Raw genomic sequence first — 6,485 nt, 5'->3', positions numbered from 1 at the left:
AGGATTTTTGCATCAATATTCATGAGGGATATTGGTCTGAAGTTTTCTATCTTTGTTGGGTCTTTTTGTGGTTTAGGTATCAGAGTAATTGTGGCTTCATAGAATGAGTTGGGTAGAGGACCTTCTGTTTCTATTTTGTGGAATAGTTTGTGAAGAACTGGGATTAGATCTTCTTTGAAGGTCTGATAGAACTCTGCACTAAACCCATCTGGTCCTGGGCTTTTTTTGGTTGGGAAACTATTAATGACTGCTTCTATGTCTTCGGGGGATATAGGGCTGTTTAGATCATTAACCTGATCTTGATTCAACTTTGGTACCTGGTATCTGTCTAGGAACTTCTCCATTTCATCTAGGTTCTCCAGTTTAGTTGAGTATAGCCTTTGTTGGAAGGATCTGATGGTGTTTTGGATGTCTTCAGGATCTGTTGTTATGTCTCCTTTTTCATTTCTGATTTTGTTAATTAGAATGCTTTCCCTGTGCCCTCTAGTGAGTCTGGCTAAGGGTTTATCTATCTTGTTGATTTTCTCAAAGAACCAGCTCCTTGATTGGTTGATTCTTTGAATAGTTCTTCTTGTTTCCACTTGGTTGATTTCGCCCCAGAGTTTGATTACTTCCTGCTGTCTACTCCTCTTGGGTGAATTTGCTTCCTTTTGTTCTAGTGCTTTTAGGAGTGTTGTCAAACTGCTAATGTGTGCTCTCTCTAGTTTCTATTTGGAGGCACTCAGAGCTATGAGATTTCCTCTTAGAAATGCTTTCATTGTGTCCCATAAGTTTGGGTATGTTGTGGCTTCATTTTCATTGAACTCTAAAATGTCCTTAATTTCTTTCTTTATTCCTTCCTTGACCAAGGTATCATTGAGAAGAGTGTTGTTCAGTTTCCACATGAATGTTGGCTTTCTATTATTTATTTTGTTATTGAAGATCAGCCTTAGTCCATGGTGATCTGATAGGATGCATGGGACAATTTCAATATTTTTGTATCTGTTGAGGCCTGTTTTGTGACCAATTATGTGGTCAATTTTGGAGAAGGTACCATGAGGTGCTGAGAAGAAGGTATATCCTTTTGTTTTAGGATAGAATGTTCTGTAGATATTTGTCAGATCCATTTGATTCATAACTTCTGTTAGTTTCACTGTGTCCCTGTTTAGTTTCTGTTTCCATGATCTGTCCATTGGTGAAAGTGGTGTGCTGACGTCTCCCACTATTATTGTATGAGGTGGAATGTGTGCTTTGAGATTTACTAAAGTTTCTTTAATGAATGTGGCTGCCTTTGTATTTGGAGCATAGATATTCAGGATTGATAGTTCCTCTTGGAGGATTTTACCTTTGATGAAAATGAAGTGCCCCTCCCTGTCTTTTTTGATGACTTTGGGTTGGAGGTCAATCTTATCAGATATAAGAATGGCTACTCCAGCTTGTTTCTTCATACCATTTGCTTGGAAAATTGTTTTCCAGCCTTTCATTCTGAGGTAGTGTCTATCTTTTTCTCTGAGATGAGTTTCCTGTAAGCAGCAAAATGTTGGGTCTTGTTTGTGTAGCCAGTTTGTTAGTCTATGTCTTTTTATCGGGGAGTTGAGTCCATTGATATTAAGAGATATTAAGGAAAAGTAATTGTTGTTTCCTGATATTTTTGTTGTTAAAGTTGGCATTCTGTTCTTGTGGCTGTCTTCTTTTAGGTTTGTTGAGGGATTACCTTCTTGTTGTTTCTAGGGCGTTGTTCCCGTCCTTGTATTGGTTTTTTTTCTGTTATTATCCTTTGAAGGGCTGGATTCGTCGAGAGATAATGTGTGAATTTGTTTTTGTCATGGAATACTTTGGTTTCTCCATCTATGTTAATTGAGAGTTTGTCTGGGAATAGTAGCCTGGGCTGGAATTTGTGTTCTTTTAGTGTCTGTATAACATTTGTCCAGGATCTTCTGGCTTTCATAGTCTCTGGTGAAAAATCTGGTGTAATTCTGATAGGCTTGCCTTTATATGTTACTTGGCCTTTTTCTCTTACTGCTTTTAGTATTCTATCTTTATTTAGTGCATTTGTTGTTCTGAATATTATGTGTAGGGAGGTATTTCTTTTCTGGTCCAGTCTATTTGGAGTTCTGTAAGCTTCTTGTATGTTCATGGGCATCTCTTTCTTTAGATTTGGGAAGTTTTCTTCTATAATTTTGTTGAAGATGTTTGCTGGTCCTTTGAGTTGAAAATCTTCATTCTCATCCCCTCCTATTATCCGTAGGTTTGGTCTTCTCATTGTGTTCTGTATTTCCTGGATGTTTTGAGTTAGGATCTTTTTGCATTTTACATTTTCCTTGATTGTTGTGCTGATGTTCTCTATGGAATCTTCTGTACCTGAGATTCTCTCTTTCATCTCTTGTATTCTGTTGCTGATGCTCGCATCTATGGTTCCAGATTTCTTTCCTAGAGTTTCTATCTCCAGTGTTGCCTCATTTTGGGTTTTCTTTATTCTGTCTACTTCCCTCTTTAGGTCTAGTATGGTTTTGTTCATTTCCATCATCTGTTCGGATGTGTTTTCCTGTTTTTCTTTAAGGACTTCTACCTGTTTGATTGTGTTATCCTGTTTTTCTTTAAGGACTTGTAACTCTTTAGCAATGTTCTTCTGTAATTCTTTAAGTGAGGTATTAAAGTAAAAATATGGAACGCTTCATGAATTTGTCTGTCTCCTTGCACATGGGCCATGCTAATCTTCTCTGTATCATTCCAATTTTATTATATGTGCTGCCGAAGCGAGCACCCATTATTTCTTTTTATAAAGTGGTGGATTTCTGTTTATGTAAAAACAATACACTTTTTATGACACAATTATCAGAAAGTTAGAGCTAGAAATACTTTTCCTCATATTGACTCATACAATGAATAATGGCTGAAATTGATGAACTATATCTCATCTTGAAAAATCCTTAAATACAATAGAGTATTCAACAAATATAAATAATATAATATTAAATAAATATATACTACATATTTTCTCTAGATGACTAGCGTTGGGACCAAGAAAGAAGAACTCATTACTCTTATATAAAATACTGTATGCTGTAGTAAAGTCTTAAGAAAGATAGGCACATCATGCAGATTGTAAAGTAATAAGCAAATGTACCCCCATTTGCAGGTCAGTAGAAATTCCCAATCAATTTACCCATCTTTTGTTGAATTAAGTATTTATTCAGCAAATTCTTAAAACACAAGATGAATAAGCAAAACCAATAAACACATTTCTATTTACTAAGAATCAATCTTAGAGAATACAAAGGTAATGGTCCTGAGGAGGCTTGAGGACCCAGGATAGGAGAATGCTAGGGTGCTGACATAGGAGTAGGTGGGAGGGTGGTATGAGCACCTTCATAGAAACAGGGTAAGGAGGAGGGGATGGGGGCTTGTGGTGGGAAAAATGAGAAGGGGGATAATATTTGAAATATAAATAAATAAAATAACCAAAAGAAAATGGAAAAAAGACAATAACATATCATTAAAAGAAAATATAAAATTTAAAATAAAATCCGATGAATTTGTAGAGTGCGGATAAGGATAAACCTAGCAATATACATTAAATATTTGGAACCTAAAAGTTATAAAATGCAGATAAACCACCAAATACCTAAATGAATGGAGATAAATTCAGCTTTTATATATTTTAAGACTCTGCATTTTACAACAGGCATCTTATTCCAATAATTGCACCTGTAAGTTTTATAAAATTTCTATCAAAATCTATGGATGTATTTCATGGACATGTGTTTACTCTGAAGTTTATAGGGAAAGGCATAGACCCTAAAACAAATTTTAAAAGACCTAACAATACCTGATCCTTTTAATATAATTCGTAAGCATGGCAAGTCATATAAATGAAATATTTTCTATACTTACAGTATAATGGAATGTAGACATGTCTCAATGGTTATTATCATTTGTTCTCTCTCAAAATACCCAAGTTTTTATCCCAGAACTCACATGAAGTGGCTACAAAGCACCAGTAACAGCAAATATTGAACTGACTGGCTGGGTCCACTTGCCTTTTTAATCTTTCTTCTGGAAATCTATTTCAGAACAAGGATTCTATATTCTTGATCTAAAACATGTAGTTGAGAAGGTGGGAAGGATATGAGAGTAGTTTGAAGGAAAGGAAACCCTGTTCAGAGTATATTGTATGAGAAACGTTATTTTCATTTGTAAAAAGAAAACATGTTTTGTAAATGAACTTCTATTACATAAAATAAGAAAAATAAAAAGACTATATACAAAGTAAATTTCTAGTTATTGTTTCAAACCCTGATTATCTACTTATGTATTATTTACAATAATTCTTTGGACTAAATTTAAAAAAAGAATTTATATATTCATGCTTTATATGCATGTATATTTTTGTACCACATGTGTGCTTGCTGACCATGCATATTAGAAGAGGGCATTATTGGATCATCTGGAACTGAAGTTACAAATGCTAGTGTGCCATGCTAGTGCTGGGAATTGAACCCACATTCTCTCAATGAGCAGCAGTGCTTTTAATTGCCGTGTCATCTTTCTAGCCTTCCATTAAGTTTTTACTTATATTAGAAAATGATCTTTTAAAAGTTATTTTTTTTTATTTGTGTGTGCATGCATATATCTGCCTGTAGGTATGCACATGTGGGTGTGGATACCTGAAGCAGATAGAGTCATCAATCTATTGGAGTTCGAGATACATGGGATTGTGGGTCAGTATAATTGCGTGCTTAAATTACAACTTGGGACTTTGTCAAGGGCAATGTATACTACTAACCCCTGAGTCATCACTACATCTCCTCCACTAACTTTTGAGTTTATTATCTCTATACGCTCTTTGAAATACATACTTCATGTTGGAATATAGTTTACATCGTTCATTCCATCTTCTATACTAGCACAGTCTTTAAAGTTATCAATGTACTGGCTTACTTGAAAGTTACTGTGCTAGTTACAATTGTTTTCAACTTGATACTAGCTAGAGTCATCTGTGAATAAAGAAGTTCAATGAGCAAATGCCTCAATCATATAATCTACAAGCATGTTATTAGGGCATTTTCTTAAAATCATTAGATTGATGTGAAACTGCCTAATCAAATAGGAGGTTTCGATTTTGGAATATGTTATTTGGTGCTTTAAGAAAACAGGTAAAGCAAGCCACTAAGCAGCATTGGTAAATGCCCACTGTTTTATTACAGACACTATGTTCCTGCTTTGAGTTTCTGTTCTGCTTATTTCAATGATCAACTGTGATTGGGACATATAAGCAACATATATATTTTTCTTCCAAGTTTCATTATCTTGTGGCTTTTTTCACAACAACAAAAGTCATTTTCTTCCAAGTTTCATTATCTTGTGGCTTTTTTCACAACAACAAAAGTCAAACTAGGATATTTTCATAAAAATGACACTCAAATATTTGTCAATCATCTGTACTGCTAATAATATAGCATAGATAATTTTTTTTCCAAAATGCTTATTTAAATTTCAGCATGCAATGTCATCTAGTGGTTATCAATTTTTAAAATATCTAAGACAATAGGTAATTCCACATTCCACTCCCTGGCCTTCACTGGCTTATTTCCATATCACAATATTAAATGATTTTTTCCAACTTCAAAAATATGTAGAAACTTTCAGTTTTACAACACTGCTTATATGTTCCAAGTGCTTTCTAAGAGTTTAAGATGTAACCCTAATTGCAATTCTCTGAAAAAAAAAATACATTATATGTAAATTATATACAAAGACACAGAATATACACTACCATTCCAAAAATGGAAGAATAGTATCATAGTGAGGAAATAATAAACTGAAGCAACACTGGACCCAGTGGGGGAAAGTCCAAATCTTGTATCTCTATGTCAGACTTCAAAAAGTTTTGGGATGGCTCTATCCCACTAAAGTTGCTGCCTGAACCATACCTTTATCTCTTGGGCTTTTTCTATTCCTGGTATGCTATTGATGCTGGATTTTGTGGTCTTCAAATTATCTTGGATTCTCCACTAGCATGAATGCAATACTGTAACTGAGACTGTTTCTTTTCTTTTTCTTTTTTTTTAAAAATCAGATATTTACTTAATTTACACTTCAAATGTTGTCCCCTTTCCTGGTTTTCCCTCTGAAACCCCTTTATTCCCTCCTTATTCCCCCTCCCCCTGTTCACCAACACATCCACACCTGCTTCCTGGCCCTGGCATTACCCTACACTGTGGCATAGAGCCTTCACAGGACCAAGGGACTCTCCTCCAATTGATGACTAGCTAGGCCATCCTCTGCTACATATGCAGCTGGAGCCATGTGTACTCTTTGGTTGGTGATTTACTCCATGGGAGTTCTGAGGGTACTGGTTAGTTCATATTGTTGTTCCTCCTATGGGCCTGCTAAACTCTTCAGCTCCTTGGATCCTTTCTCTAGATCCTTCCTTGGGGACCCTGTGCTCAGTCCAATGGTAAGCTGTGAGGATCCACCTCTGTATTTGTCAGGCACTGGTGGAG

At 35.4% G+C, this 6,485-nt stretch overlaps 1 non-coding gene across 1 annotated transcript; it reads right to left on the bottom strand.

Annotated features, from left to right (window-relative positions):
• Positions 1 to 2,637: 2,637 nt before the first annotated feature.
• On the bottom strand, positions 2,638 to 2,743 carry LOC115030112 (U6 spliceosomal RNA). The gene has a single exon (XR_003835740.1). It is a non-coding gene; the product is annotated as a U6 spliceosomal RNA (small nuclear RNA).
• Between the last annotated feature and the right edge of the window lie 3,742 nt (positions 2,744 to 6,485).

Source organism: Mus caroli, unplaced genomic scaffold, assembly GCF_978045245.1.
Source record: "Mus caroli unplaced genomic scaffold, Mus_caroli_1 scaffold_5, whole genome shotgun sequence".
Classification (NCBI taxonomy): domain Eukaryota; kingdom Metazoa; phylum Chordata; class Mammalia; order Rodentia; family Muridae; genus Mus; species Mus caroli.
This window is presented reverse-complemented; position numbering and strand designations above follow the sequence as displayed.